This window comes from Pempheris klunzingeri, chromosome 8 (assembly GCF_042242105.1).
Source record: "Pempheris klunzingeri isolate RE-2024b chromosome 8, fPemKlu1.hap1, whole genome shotgun sequence".
NCBI lineage: Eukaryota > Metazoa > Chordata > Actinopteri > Acropomatiformes > Pempheridae > Pempheris > Pempheris klunzingeri.
In genome coordinates, this window is record NC_092019.1 from 11354034 (window position 1) to 11371180 (window position 17147).

Consider the following 17147-nt stretch of genomic DNA (forward strand, 5'->3'; position numbering starts at 1 on the left):
TCTCTCTCTCCCCCTCTCTCTCTGAGGCGGGGTTGGGCGGTCTTTTGTCACATACCACACATCGAACCAACCCTCTCCTACACACCAGACAGAGAAAAGCAAGAGAGGCAGAGAAGCAAGCAGGCGGCGGCGGTGTGTGCAATCTGCCTGCGCGAACATACACATCCCGCACACCTTTAAGCTGACATCGAGTGCAGTTTTCCGAGGAGTGACACACACAAGAGCTGGTGACAGAAAATGCTCTGCGCTTTTACGCTCACGCTTCCACTTTTACGCACGGAAGAGAATATATCCAAAGCACTACAAAACACGATAGAAGTTGTGTATACAATAAATAGTGGCCATGAATGAATGCAATCATGCTTGTATTACATACGAGACATTGTTTCAGTTTTTCTCATAACTCAGGCTCAGGGCTCAGCTTTAAGACATCGGTTATAATCTTTGAAATACACATTGTTTTCTCTTTTTTTTTTCTACTGTTGCCTTTGGTAATAATAACACACCTTTATATAGGCTACCAGGCTCCAGTTGTTACTATTTTTTAATTTCCCCTGGGCGCATCCAGTATCCTCAGCAAAAATGACTAATTTATTTAACTTTTAAATTAGTAATGACACAAAAATATGAAAGGAGGGATACAAGCAGACGCTCAATAGGCACAAGCTACAGTGCGGTGAAGGATGGGCGCTAGATGGCGTCGCAGCGCTGGAAAGGACTCAGCCCGGCAGTGTTGCAGAGAATTTAGGGAGGGTAACAGAGATCAGACCCAGCATCCAGAACAGTTACCAGAGGTGAATTACATAATGTCTCTGTGCGATAGGGAGGCATCCAAGCGGTGTGTGTGTGTGTGTGTGTGTGTGTGTGTCTGTGTGTCTGTGTGTGCCGTAAAGTATGAATACCATGACTGGTAAGGTAGAATAGGCAGTGAAATAAAGGAAAATAAAAGCACCTGGAGTTGGTAGAAATCAGCTTGGTTTGAAATCAGTCACTACTGTAATTATTTTAGCTTCCAAGAGAGCACGTTTGTGCACATGAAAATGTTATCAACATCTGAAATGAACTGGAAATGAAAATGAAATGTGTGTGTGTGTGTGTGTGTGTGTGTGTGTGTGTGTGTGTGTGTGTGTGTGTGTAAAGACACAGAGATGGTCAGATGTTCTGTATCCAAATGAAAGGAGAATCAGAGGTGACTTGGATCACCACTGGGAAATTAGTATGAAAGTATCGTCACCAACATTACTGGATGCATTTCACTGGGTACAATTATATTCAATATGGCCTCATATCTGCAGCGCATCCAAGTAAAGCAATGGGTAATTGGGCTCCAATTTGTGTGTTCATGGAGCAGAACTGCAATGGAAATAAGAATGTTAACTCATAAACTCCTCAATGCCATTTTAATAAGGAGCTGCGGTTATCGCATATGAGTCTATTCTATAGAAGTGGCCATGCCTTGATGGAACAGGATTTTTGCCTTCAGCAAAGAGTGCTTTGAGTCAAACTGTGCAAATTCCAAACTTGAAGCAAAAACAGCCAAATGGGAATGTGTTAAGCTCAGTAATAACGACCACAGACACTGTAAGTCCCTGGTGATTTAAATCACCCTGAAACTTTAAGCATGGTATATCTTTTTCTTTTTCTTTTTCTCTTCCCTAACAAACCCTTGGTAACTCAGTGCATCTGTGCTGACAGCTGGTGGCCTTATTCTGGGCAGGTGTCCTCTATTCTATTCTATTTTATTCTATTCTGTTCTACTTATTCTACTTTATTCTGCAAGCCAAAGATAAATAAGACCTTTTACCTAGTTTTGGCTTCATAGTTAACTTGAATACCCATGTCTTTTTCTTGGCTGCCCACACTTCTCTCTCTCTCTCTGTCTCTCTCTCTCTTTCTGTTCACATTAGTATGCCACACACACACAGGCGCACACACACACGACCTGAAAGGATAAGTAGTGCATTCAAACTTTCCTCTCGCTTTCTCTGTCTCTCTCTTTTACTGCCATTGTTCCAGTGAGGTGCAGCTGCCACGCGAGTTGGAGTGGGTCGCGTGCCAACCCTAATCTCAACAGGTGTTCTTTTGGGTGTCTCTCTCTCACTGCCCCCCCCCCCCCGTCTTTGTCTGTTTCTCTCTCTCTCTCTCTCTCTCCATTTCCCCTCCCCCATACTTCACTTTGCTAACTATGTTTCATGCTCTTGCCCTCCCAAATTGGAACTTGCTTTACAGATTAATTGAGTCAATTTCTGCCACAGCATATGTAAGTGCACAAATAGTTTACACATTAAACTACACATACACTACTACACAGCACGAGTTAATTACTATCGTACATACGAAGAGTGAGTTCAAACAACTCATTAAAGAATAATCTTTTTTGGAAGTAGCTCAGTACAGTTTAATGTGTGGATTGACTGGTTTTCCTTCAGGCTGTGACATGCTTTGATATGTTTTACTGCTTCCATAGCGATGTCAATTTTTCCTCAAGTAAACAGCAGATATTGCTTTGGTCTGAGAGTCAGTCAAACTCTTGGTATATGAGTTTTATTTTAGTAAAGAGTTTGCCTCTGTCTTTATACAGGTTGCAGTGTAGCAGGAAGTCTTGCTCCCTCTCTGCTCCCTCTCTCTCTCACTCACTATCTTCCCCTCATTTCTTCCATACTCTCTCTCCTCTCACCCATCTCTCATTCCCTCCTCTGTCTCTGCTCTGTCTCAGCCTTTCAGCTCTCTCTCCCTCGTTCTTCAGTTTAGCTCAGTTTGTTTTATTGGCATTAATGTTAGATGAACAGTGTTGCCAAAGTACTCCCATCTCTCTTTCCTTTCTCTACCCGTCTCACTCTCAAGATAAATCTGATCTGAGGTCATCTGTTATTCAGAACACTGACACCATATGGTCAGCCACCCACTCAGAATACATCCACTCAGTTTCATGAAAACTTAAAATCTTCCCATATTAAATATTGATCGAGCTGTATATTGACTGGCTGTCACAAAACCTGTTTAGAGTGTAGCTTGCTTTGAATCATAACTTTGAATCATAACTACTGATCCATTTCAAAAGATGTTTACCAGAACAAGTCAACCCATTGAAAGACACTGGTAAAACCTGCTTTGAGAATAAGATGAAATATCAAATGGGAGACGTTTGGCAATGTTGTCAGCCTGTCCTAATGGGTGTCAATGTTATAAAGAAATGAGAAAAGTTGGACTTGTTCAAACTGAATGAAGTTAGTGTCCACACGCCTTTCAAATATGTCACCATCTCTAACACTCTTGATTATTTTCACTGCATAAACCGTCAGGTTGTGTATAATACCAATATATCCAGCAACCTACCAGTTTGACATGCACATACACTCTGGATGGTTATTTTGTAACAGTGTTGCATGTTGGTTGTGCAAGAGTTAATCAAGATAAGCAGTGGTTCTGATGTCTGTACTCGCACTCTGACATTGCATGCCACTCAAATGAGATACTGCAGATGGACCACATACCTGCCTCCTTCAGTGGCTGTAAAGGGATTTAATCATCGGAAAGAGACGACATTTGTATATGACGGCAGCGGTGGATTGAAGATACTGATGAAAATGCCCTCATGACGTGATGGTCATCATAAGAATTTTTAAAGTATGGCTTAAATTAGAGGTATCTACTGGTTGAAGACAGTATAATGAAAGCAAAGCATGGGCAAAAAAGAATAAAAGGGGCTCGTGTGAGCCACAGGTCTACTGTATGAAGTACTGTTGACCAGGTGGATGCAAAACACTGGCACATAAATTGCAATGGACCATTTGATGACCCCCCTATTGTGTCTCTTCTCCCACTGTGGCAAGCAGTGAATCACCTACTCCAAGTAAGCAAAGGCGAAGGGAAAAAAAACACTCCATTCATGAAAACATTATGCCGCTGCATCACAATAGGACCCACAGCATGCATCACTAAACTACAGGACATACAATGAAGCTCTTTGATTTATTACATTTTTGCTGTCATCAGAGTCAATGTTCACAACACAGTCTTTTACAACCCTATAACAGACAGATGGTTGGTTACTGTATATATGAAATGTATTTATTCACTCTTATTTCTAAAGCTTTGTTTGAACAGGTGCTTTCAGGCAAAGATACAGACAAAGATGCAGACATAAATACACACACACAAGAGCACACACACACACACAGTCAGTAGTCAAAGTCTTATCTTATCCAGAAAGAGCAGCTGCAAAGTATGACCCTAGCTTAGCTGTTAATGATTAGCGGTGTGTGTGTGTGTGTGTGTGTGTGTGTGTGTACTTATTTTACCCCCACAATCTCTCCTCTTTCTCAACTGACACAAGCTCATTATTAGTGGTCTAGCTTTGATTTGTGAAGTTCAGCAAGGTGAATTTGAACATCTGTCGCATTTCAAGGTTGTTTCTGTAGGTGAGAGCAAATACAGGCAGGGCTAAACTACCAAGGTAGTGATTAAGTGGATTACACACACACACACACACACATATTCAGCAGGTGGGACAAACCAATATGTAAGATCACTGCATTTGCAAATATTTATTGTATTTGCACATTGTTATGAGGTCATATGATATTAGTTGAATTGATTATTTACTTTAAGATGTGCAAAGGCACCGCAGAATACTTCATGATTATATCTTTCTTAAAGCCCAAAACAAAGTGTCAGCCTCATGGTGTCTGTTCATTATTACTTAAGTGTTTAGTTAATTAGTTTTTATTTCTTTATTAGCATATTTTTATTGCCCAAAATGTACTTGTTGCATAGCAACACTGTCAACTTCAGAGGCATGAGTAACTTCATAGATATAAAATCTATATGTCTTTCTTTATAGAGATGGAACCTGGCTGGCACAATTCAGCATGTCAACCGCTATGTACATACATATACTGTACTTTTTAAGATACTTGAATAATAGTCTACTCCAAAGAAGAGGAACTTACCTTAATTTTATCCAACATTGTGTCATAAAAAATAAACAATATTAGATGTATAATGGTTTATAATTTATTGCAGGTTTGTCATATTATATTAGATTAGTTTGTGAGTGTTAATGTGCCCCACTCCAGCATATGTGAGTCATTTTGGATGGAAACGTTTTCAGCACAATTACTTCTAATTACAGCGTCATGTAATTCAATATATGTATAACTGAGAATTATGTTATTTAACGTTTGATCCTGAAAGAGTGACACTGAGACAAAATGAACAGGCTGAAGCAGGGTGTTAAAGGCTCAGGCTGCTGACAAAGGAATAATACTCTCGCTGTCATTCTTAGAGTTAACAGCCCTACACACTTCATGTGACACATGCATATTAAAATACTTATGACAGTTGGCATCTGACCTCCATGTGGAAAGTGCCACAGTGTGGGACATCATGTTCTCTGTCACTGCACTAGGTGACTGGTCACCACAGAGACTTCAAAACTTCAAACTGCCATGCAAGGTTGCAGAAAGACTCAAATCAGAAATGAATGTGTGAACGGTGGGATGTGTGTGCCTGGACGTGTGTACCTCTGTGTGCATATTCCTACATTTATGTATTTGTGTGGATATACCTGAGTTCATCTGCACATTTTTGTTTTTGTGTCTGTGGGTGGGCAGATGTGCCAAGTTTGCATGTTTGTCCACGCTCATCGGTGTGTATTTAAATATAAATATATGTTTGTGTGTGTGTGTGTGTGTGTGTGTGTGTGTGTGTGTGTGTCCAGTCAGAGGTGACCAGTTGTCACCAAGCTCTGACAGAAACCAGGTATCAGAGAGACATGGTGTCACCTTGTCGCCCTCACCCCTTACTCCTGGGAGGCCGTGTGTGTATGTGTGTTTGTGTGTGTTTGTGTGTGTGTGTGTTGCGTGTGTGTGTGTGTGTGCGTGAACGTCATACCTCTCTTGAGAGACCTCCTAACCCACTCCAGGCAGACTGCATGGATGAAACACATGGAAAGGTCCCAGGAGTGAACCTCAGGTGATGAGGCGGCAGCATGTGTGTGGTTCACTTCTCTTGAGAATTACTTCGTCCTTCAGAGAATGAATGACAAACACACACACACACACACAGTCATGTTTTTAACATAACGAAAGTTGAGTTCTGCTCTTTAAGGGGTTTGATGGGGGGTGCAGAAAGAAAGAATAGAGAACAGAAAGATTTATTTTTATATCTTAAATTTTCTTTCATTCAAGTTGCAAATTAGTCATCTAATCTGATTCAATGTAATCCAGTTTATGGCATTTCACACTCCTGAGTATAGAATATTTTGTTTCATTTACTGACACATACCAGTCACCTGCCAACAAGTCACTGACCTCATGAGTAAATTAATTGAGAAACACAATTTCATTCATGCCAACCAGGCCAACCCTGACCCTTCTCTTGGTTTAGGAGTTATCTCACTCCCTCAGTAAAAGTTGCTCTCAGCAGCTTTGTGAACAGCTCTTAAGAGGACACTCGTTGCTCAGAACTTTTAGCGCCATTAGCGGATTTAGCAGAAGGCTGTTAATGGTAAGATAAGACGCTCTGAATACGGCCCCAGGGCTGGATGTATGTGAACGAATGGTGTTTCCTGTTGTTGTGATTTTATTAATTAGTGCTACCTGAACCTGTGCATCTCCTAACACACTAAATATCAAATATGATGCAATATGTATAAAAACAATGTTTGAATATCCTTTGTAGTTTGTAGAAAGGGGTTCTTTCGGTGCCACACAATTTTTTTGGTTATTTGCCATTATCTATAAATGAGCAGTTTTGAGAATGTCAGAAAGAGCACTGCATTTTTTCCACGTTTTGAGTTTCTATAACAAGGATGGATGTGATTTCTATTCTGTCTTCCACCATATTAGAAACATATTGGATGTAATCTATCCTCCATCCAGCAAAGTGACAAAGTGCTTTCTCACCAATTACTGACTGCCATCTCCCTCTTCACACCTGGCAGGTAGAGGATGTGACTGACAACATGTATGTGTGTGTGTGTGTGTGTGTGTGTGTGTGTGTGTGTGACGGTGGGGGACAGGCAGATTAAGCCAGAGACAGAGGAGGCTGTCACTTGTGTTTACTTTTCTTCAGTCTTCATCAGGTGAATGGCATATCTTCATCCCTGTGATACCACACTGCTGCTAACCCTCTATTTCCGCTCATATTCTCATTCTCCACAACCATGTTGTTCTACAGAAGAATCAGCAACGATTGACATGAAATATTTCTTTCATATTGGTGCCCTCATATACTAGTCTTTGCTTTGCAATATAATATTACATAGTGACTCTGACTTATTTATAAAACGTCATGATTTTCTCTTCCAAACACTACTTTGACACAGAGGAAGTGATGTGTTTTAAGTTCGGTAGTGTCCTGTACTAACAGACAAGTTTAGATGGATAGAATATATTTATATAGAAATTATAATTAGATTGAACACATTCAACAAACTGTAGGTGGACCATGGCTGTTAAGTCAAGCAGTGATAGTGATCAGAGCACAATATTCAGAAACCCAACCTTCATCAATAGGAAACAGTAGGAGGAAAAGGCAGGATTACCCACACTGATCAACAGGTGATGTCTGGTAAACAAACTACAGCATTTCAGATGTTGTCACAATCACTCAAAACAAGACTTGTAAAGGTAGATACAAAGCCAAGACCCACCTGTACATTTGCATATATAATTTATAGTCTCAACAAATGTTAAATTTTTAGCACAGAAATATGATCACAACAGTTCTAATAATGAAAATTAATAGAAGTTGTACATATAAAAGCCTTAAGTGCTTGAAAACTGAAATGCTGAAAATGTGTGACCTCCGTGTGTTTTTGTTATGCTGGTCTAAAATCTAAAGGCCATGTGTTACCTGTGGGCGGACTCAGCCTTAGTCTATTGGCAATACTAGCTCAGTAACCACCAGCTGTTTAGACCTGTGAAGCACCATCCATCTGACTGCTGATCTTCTAAAAATACTTGAACACACACGAATATACTCGAGTACTTACATGTAATACACACAGTTTCTCATGAATCATGACATGTACAAATAGAAAAGCCAATGTTAATCACACATACAGTTTGTAACAACCTATTGATGACTTTCCACATCAGAAGAATGCAGTTACCTTCTTTCTCATGTTACCAGGATGCATCTGTATGCTTATTGCCTCTGGATGAAGCCATTACTGACTGTAAATGATGACAGTAGTGTGAACCTGTTCTAATACATTTCAGTTTTCTATGTGTAATGAGTGTTTGTATTTTCAGCTAAACATTACATGCAGGGGAGAACGGGGTTGATTGTCTCACAGGTTGTTCGTCACACTGCTTATTACAGCCAAACTAGAGGGCACTGTTTCATTTATTGATATCAAACATTTGGCGTGATGTCATGCTCATTTCTATCTGGCCATTCTGTCTAAGATGAACAAAGCATTGAGGTGAGGAGAAATGTTGTATTTATCTATGGATCAGAGTAATTTTTCATGTTCATGTTGTTTTTTTTAACAAACGTTTATAGGCGGTTAGGTATTTTATAATCAAATACTTATTATAAAGGGAAAGATAATTGCTTTCATTTTAGTCTACTTTTCAGTTCGGGTAAAGATATGTGTTAATTGTGTGATATGTGTAAATTCACATCCCATCAAGGCGTTAGTTGTCAAAATGTGCAAGTGAGTCTTTGATGAGTAATAACTTGCTATTAAAATAAGATGTTGTCCCACAACAACAACGCCTGTGTACACACTTGGACAAGGCTTCCCTTATGTGAACAAGACTCGAGTCTGGCCACAGCCCTGAAGGCACAAAACAGCACCTTTGCTAGATAGGATCTCAGCAGGGAGGAGGACAGGACAATCTGACAGAGAAAATTTGACCGGAAAAAGTCACAAAGCAAAGAAGAAATCATCTCCAACCGTGAATCACTGTCAATAGCAGGCTAAGGCTGGCTTGAGAGATTTTGACACAGAAAACAAGAACAGAGAAGAGGGCATGAAAAAAGAGACAGACCCCGCATTTTGATGAAAATGACAAGATCAGTGCTGCCAGGAAGGAGGGAAAAGATAGGATGAGAACAGCCCTTGAAAAAGACCTTGAAGAGGTCAAGTTGAGTGGAGCACCAAGCTACAGGAAGTGGAAGGCAGCTTAACAGATAGTGAAGGAAAATGAGACAGAAACCACCAAGGTCATGAAAGAGGGAAGCTCACTCAAAGGCACATCTGCGGACCCTGTTATTGCTGAGTGTGAAGGAGGAAGAGCTGAATCAGAGTGAGGAGCAGTGGATAAACAAATGTGAAGGTCCGAAGGAGAGCTTCACAGAGGAGCTGGTAGTGAAGGAGAGCTGGGAGAGGAGAGCCCAGAAGTTGGAAAAAAAAAAAAGAGGGAGCTAGAGGAGATGTGGCTCATGAAATAGGAGGAATGGATACAGAGGACAAGTGAGACTGAGGAGGAGTTCAAATTCACTTAGAGCAGAAAAATCAGCTTCACCTGATCATTTTGTTTTGGAGTTTTTTTGAGATTAGTAAAAATGACTTCTATATGCCCTGGATATAATATTATAATTACTAATCAGCACTAACACAAACATAAATTCCATCCAAAAGCGACCAAGACTTTATCTGTTGCAGCATATACTTGTCATACTAGTGCTGAGCTGAGAGATGAGGAGGAAGTGAGGAAGCACTCTTCTCTCAGAGAAGCAGATGAACGCAGTGGCAGAGGAGGAGAGACACAGAGAGAGGAGATGAGGGGAAAATAACAGGCTTTTTCTCTATGGCAGGTGTACTCTTCATCCTCACTGTCTTTGTTTCTGTCCGCCTTCCTATGCTGGACACTTCAGAGTCAAGGGCAAAGCAAATTCCTGTTATTTCACACAGGCAAGCAGGCAGATATAGTAGTGTCTCTTCAAAAGAGTTTTTCAGAGGCTCTGTGTCCTTCAAATCCTCCAAATACTGACAAGAAAATCACAGAAATGCTACCAAGATGAGGCAATATGTCATCAGCGTTCCTCTTGTTTCCCTAATGGTTGGCAACGGAAGTTTGTCAGCTGTGATCTACTTCATCTATGTCATCTATTAACACTTAATTAATTAACAACACCACTTCACTGAAGAAAGTTACACATACTTTTGTTCTCAGGTGGTCAAGTTCAAACACTTCCATCATTCAGGCTCTGTGTTTACGTGCTCATCTATAGAATAATTAAGTACTTATCAGTGAGCAGGAATGAAGAAGCATCTGCTGACATAAAGTAACATCTGCTTTTGAGATATTGGTGAATCAGGTAAACGTGGGTCTGTAGGGTAAGGCGCACTATGAACATCTGTTTTTCTCTATAGAATAAACAGGTTGCCCTACTATTATCCTCCAGTCATGAATTTAAGACACATTAAGGTAGTGAGGAGTTAAATGTCTTGGGACAGATGAAAAAATTCAGAGTTTTCACATTTGGAAGGTATTTAAACAGTATTAGAAAGAATGACGGATGTGAAATACTGATGGTTGCGATTAGTATTTGCGTCTCTATATTTTTATGGTTGTGTATGTGCATATATACTGTGTGCGTGTGTATGTGTCACATGTCTGTGTGGTCGTTGAGTTGATGACTGCTGTGTCCACACCCACTTTTACACCCACACACCCTCCCACAAATACACACAGCTATTTGTAATCACAAAAGACTGCTGGTGACATTGAGTGATGGTTGATTGATGGCCTCAGCTGATTGCTGTGCTATAACACTGCAGCCAGCTAGCTACACACACACACACACACACACACACACACACACACACACAGAGTTCTGCCAGTCTGCCACCACAGAGTTAGCAACAGTCTGCGTTTTGCCTCCCTCACTTCTCCAAGCCAGTCGCTCTGCACTGCGGCAGGCAGGGGAAGCAGGCACACACTCTCACACACACACTCTTCTCTGCTCCACTCCCATATTTTTGGAAGGGAAGAGAAGAGGAGCAAGCAAAGGCAAGACAGCACGGCATTTTTCGTATTTTTTAAATGGAGAACTGCTGTAAAATCCAGCAGACATTTCAGGGATTTTGGTTTTCTTGTCTAGTGCTGAAAGTTGTTTCAAAGAGATTCGGAGTATCGTTATTACCAAAGGAATATGCACAACTCAACCTGCAAGCCAAAAAAAGAGACAGAGAAAAAGTGGGAGGAAAGAAAAGGAAATTTGGACCTATGTGGTGGATTTTGGAAGTGAGCAAACATGCAATGTTCCAAGGGTCTTTTTTTGGATGGGAGTGAAAATGTGGCCGCAATGCCAAAGGTTTCTCCCTGCTCTTCTTTGAAAACACTCTTGCAGCAGCTGACCCCTTGGGCTCTGGCTATGCTCAGTCTCCACTTGCGTGCTATTGCTGATAAAGCAATGGAAATCTCTTGCTCTCTTTCCAGGATATAGATGCGGTCGGGCCTTGTGATTGTGCAGATTCTGCACTCTCCTTACGCAATATAAATCATATCCAGCGCAGCGGTATCCAGCTAGGCGAGCTGTCCAGCAACCGGCACCCAGCCCGGAGAAATCGCAGCCCCTGTGGAGGAGGAAGAGAGGCAGAGAACGGAGGAATGAATGAATGGAGAGAGCGGGGGAGAGCGAGAGAGAGAGAGAGAGAGAGAGAGAGAAGAGCTTCCAGACAGGGTGACCTACATTCAACACTGTCTGGAGTCAAAGACAAAGTGAGAGAGAGAGAGAGAGAGAGAGAGGGAGAGAGGGAGAGGGGGATGAAGAGAGCCAGCAGAAACAGCAAGCAGAAAGCGAGAGGATGAGATGGCAGGAAAGAAAGATAAAAAAGGGAGAAGGAGATGCAGACACAAAGAGAAACAGAAAAGAGTAAGGGCTGAAAGAGAAAGCTGATCCTCAGCCGAGATCATCCATATCTCACTCTGTCCTGCCTATTCCCTTTTGTACACTAACTCATGCCCCTTTTGCTCTGTTCTCTTCCCATATCCTCTTTCTCTCTACCTGCTGTTCTGCTGCTTTCTTTCCATCTCTTACCATTAATCAACCATTGTCTGAGATGTCTGGGGGAATGCAGCTGCCTGTAGTGTAGACTGAGTTTGTGGCAAACGAACAGGCAGAGAAACAATCATTTAGAACGGTCACTTTTCACACTTTTGTTTGTTTTTTTTTCTTTTTTGCCCATGTTAACCCTCGTCTACAGGCTCTTTTTCCTTTGTCTCTTCATTTGCTAGTGCTTCCTCTCTCCTCCACTTGTCTCCCCCCCTTCTCTCTTTCTGCATCCCACTTTTAACCCTCTTTGCTCCATGTCTAACCACCCTACAATGCCTCCCCATCCACATTTATCTCTCTCCTCCTCCTCCTCTATCGGCGTTTATCTATCTCCGGATAGCTCTAACAGTATTTTTATGGTGGATTACTTTGTCTAACTGCATGCTGTTATCTAGCGTCACTGGAGGGGAAGAACAGCACCAAGGCAGCAGCAGCTCTATCTGTCTATCTGTCTGTGAGCCTAACTGGTAAGTTAGGCTTCATATCTATCTGATTGCCTTTTGGATGGAAAGCTGTCTGTCTGAAAGCTGGTGGCTTACAAGCTGGTCCTCACAGCTTTTTGTAGCTGAACATATGCTTGGTAAGGTGGTAAATTCAAGTGTGGCTGCCTGCCTGGCTGAGCATTTGTCCATCTGGTTGTATGGGTTGTATACTGCAAGGTTACAAACTGACTTTTTGACTTATCTTCCAGACTATCTTGTCTACATATCTTCTTATGGAGCTTTTCGAGCCCAAATATCAAGAATATTATTGCCTCTTGTAAGCATCCTTTCTCCTCCACCTTGTGTTTTTCTAGTTTTCACCTCTCTTTCTCACATTTTCCTTCTCCCTCACTGCCGCCTTCCCACTCTTCCCTTCCCTCACTTATGTCAGTCCTCAGGGATCAGTGTTAAGGACATGAGAGGGGATTGCAGTTGAAGGAGAGGAAATGACATGGGTAATGGGAGAGGACACACAGGCACCTGTCAGGGAAAATCAAGGGTGTAGAGGGGGAGGGCATGAATTATTCATGAGACAGAATTACACTGCTTTCACCTTCTTGAATACGCTTGATCAGGACCCCATGTTTCCTTAAAATCCTAAATTTGTGTCTTTGTTGTACCATTTACTCCTGACTTAAAGCAGCATTCACATGAATAGCTTTCAGTGAAGCAACATTATTTTAAAATCATTGAAATAGTATTGCTAGTTTAATTTTCATACATCAATTTCATACTTTTCATACTTTTTTCAGAGGGTGATATGAACTTATAATTAGTACAAGTTAACAGCTAATAGCACCTCTCGAAAACTCCTGGTGTCTCAGTGTTATACGTGGTCTATTAGAATATAAGCTATTAACGACACATCTGTGAAATACATTATACTATTCACTAGTATTCACCGCTGCTCTCTGTGGTCAGGACACTGCACACTTTGCCCCGAGTCCACATGTCTCATCTCACATCTTTGAACAAGAAATGGTGTGATTTTTTTTTTTTTTTTTTTTTTAAAGGGAGTGCTATTTCCCCTTGTTGTTGCACTGTGGTGGTCTAAATGATCACAAACTCTGCCTCCGCTCACTGTAACCCTGACAGATACTTGCTTGCCTTGTTCGACAAGCTTGTTTAGGCCACTGTGCTCTTCTATATCAACATAATAAGGTTGACCTTTACATAAACATGCATCCAATGAACAAGCAGCATCCCCCACTTTCCATACTGCCGTCTTCCCACGGCATATGACAGGTCCATTATTTTTAAATGGCAACTACACAGCACATCCCTTGCCACTGACAGTGAATCTCATCTATTTGTGTATGGTGTTTGCTGTCTTTCTGTGAGTCAAAATTCCCCGCTATTGGATGTAATTACAATTTTCCCTCCTTTGTTCTCACTTTTATCTTGTGTCCTGTTGAAGCCTGGTTGTAGATGTCTCTAAAATCATGGGGAAATTGAAGAAAACCTTCATGATTTGAGTTACTTCAACACTATATAGTGCATTATCTGTGGCGGGGCTTGTTCCCATTGTAAGGAGTGCAGCTGTCAATTACAGTCCCAAACTGCAAAATTGGAGATTTTCTGCAGGACTTTGTAGAAGATGGCAAATGCACTCTGCTTTGTGCCTCTTCAAGAAAAAGGCATCTATTTGTGGAATGGCATGAGCGAGGTGCTCCAGCCTTCTTCTTTTTTGTTTGTTTTTTTAGTATCCTCACCTTATAGCTCTACAGGGTTCCTTGCTAAGTAATTTTCTATATGACATTTTCTCAGTGAATGGTGGATCCACCTTTTATCTACCCCTTTACAGCCTTTTCAAAATCTGCACTGTAATTTCAAAAATGCATGCTAGTAAAAGCTTTATTTATATTCTTATTTTTTCCATTTCTGAAAAGCTGACATTCTTAAATGATAAGGTGTCCACCTGGCAGCAGTGCTTTCCTTCAAACATGCTCCATACCGTATGCTGGATTAATCTGTTTTCGGTCTCGGACCACTTTGTATATTTTGAATAATTTGAGCCTCAAAAAATAGAAAACAATCTTCCAGAGCAAATAAAAACTACTAGTAAAGACATTCAAAGTGGAATCTTTTGTGTGGTATGTCACTACTCAAACTGTCGACTGTCTGTTTCTTTTTAGTGTGACTCCGTGTTGGATCTATTAAGCACATTCAAAAGGTTGGTTCAAAGGTAGGTACATTGGTAGACATGTCCATGCCCCAAGATTTAAGGTTATGAATCCTAAATGTATCAGTGTAATGTGGTTTAATACATGCGTACCATTTTAACCCATTAGAAATGTGTTGTGCATGCGTTAGGTCAATATGCCACATTTCTATTTGAATAGACCTTTAAGAGGCACCATGTCGTCACTAGTTACTGTAAAATTTGCATTTCATTTAACATTTTTCATTAATTCTTCATTCCTACAAAAGGTCAAACACGCATTCTGAAAGTCCAGAGAGAGATGCTAAATTCATCTCAGTTTTGTCATCAGTGAGAAAAATTGACAAAAGGAGTCATGTCTTCCTTATGTGTTATTCATAATGTCACATCTTGTCTGATTTTCTAGGAATAACTGGCACCCAGGGGAGTTAACTTTGGCACAGCAATGTTCATGAATCAATAATAATCATATAATCTATGGTGAATTGACTGTTGAACATTATATCAATAAAGCAACAATTTTCTTCTCTTTCATAAGTCACGTCTTTCACATTAAGCTTTCCTCCCTGTATTTGATACAGCTCTATTCTCAGTAGGTGGTCAAGAGCCAAATTAAATCTTCATAATATTCTTTTCTGTCTCACTCATCTGCTTGTAATATACCAAATTTCCCTCTTAATTCATTCTTCCTACTCAGGCGTGTGAGAGGAGATTGTTTTATTAGTGAAACAGTGACAGTGAAGGCTCTTCACACTAAATAAGAGGAGTTATTCTTTAACTATTTAGACTGACGACAAAGTGGGATTTTTTTTTTAATCAGTTGTTCACAGATCTCCTCCTGCTGTCTTCTGATTCTTCCCAATTATATTTGTGAAAGATCTACATCTGCTGTGTGAAAGGGGAGGACTGTTCTATTAAAAAACTGTGATGGATTAGTAATACAATGAAGTCACTTTGGTCCTTAGCTATGAGGTGACGTCTGACATATCAAAATCATTTCAGTTTGTTACTAAGGTCCTGTCACTGAATTTCCTTTATTCAGTGACTTTAACAAAGCACAAGAAGGAAATCTCTCAGGTTGTTATATTCAGCAATTTAGATTTTCATACAATTCGTCTTCAATTAACAGCCAATGTCTCCAATGAGGCAAGAGATGAATCATAATGTACAAGGTAAGTGGTTGCTTGCTCCATTTTGCAGACAACCAGGCACATCCAACTGTAATCCCTTGCTTGTCATACAATTTGATCAATTTGTGACAATTATAGATGGATAAAATGCAAAGAACTGTACCAAGTATCTGTCATCAGGTCTGTGAGAAATGTAATCAATTAAAATGATTTGACAACATGCTGATTTAGTCAGTGATGTTTTTGTCCTTCTTCTGCTGCACATGAGACAAGAATAAATGCAATGTGACATCAAAGAAATTAATGTCATTGTGAAATTAAAGCATTTAACTTGTTCTGACGAGATTAAAACAACTCTTCATAATCACACATCATGAATGCCTCCTAACAGCTGTAATTATGAAACTACTGAAAGCATCACACTTCCTTGACTGATTTTGATTTGGGGTTTTTTTTCCCACAGAATTATTCTGTTTATTATGTTATTGTTGCAATTACAAATAAAAAGTTTCACATTTTAACGTAGTCTGCTACTAATGCAGAAGCAATTTTGAATGAAACTGAATAAAAATGTTTACTGAAGCTCCTCTAGGCCATACATTATTTAAAGTGTCACTTGAAAGTTTTAATATTCTACAGACATAAAGCCCTCTTTGTTATTTGCAGACATCTCTCTATTCCAGAAGATGAGAAGCTGGTGTCATGTAACAGACAGGTCAAACCAGCTTTAAACCACTGACTCAACTCAGTGACTCACACACATTATGTTGTGTCAACAGATAAAGAGAACTGAGCTCACATGGAAAAGTATGCAGACACACACACACACACACCCCTCATTTTTTTAGTCGAGTGAACACATTGTCAACTGTGTGAGACAGATCCGTTTATTTACTGAAGTTCAGTTTAACTGATCTAACTGCTGCATCCATGTGTGCATTCATGCGTGGAGAACATTTAACCTGCATTCTACTACAAAGCTTAATGTGATTAAAGCTCTTTTTGGTTTTTTGATTGGTTTTATAAATGTTTTGATGTGTAAAAATTTGATAGAAAGTAAGATAATTCACGTGATACTTTAAGTTTTGAATTCATTTACGGCGATATATTCCAATAATTTATTGTTTTGTTTTATTTAAACATTTTGGGCCCAATAGAGACAAATGCAAGACTTACAAAATATTTGTAATAACCTAATTTATTAAATCATTAGTTAATTTCTATGACAACAATGGTAACTTGAAACAAAGCTAGACAATTAAGCTGTAATAAGACAGTACTGGTTACAGAATCCATGTTTTAATCATTTTACAATCACAAAACTAGTGAGTGAGTGCTTCTTTGTGTATATACTGT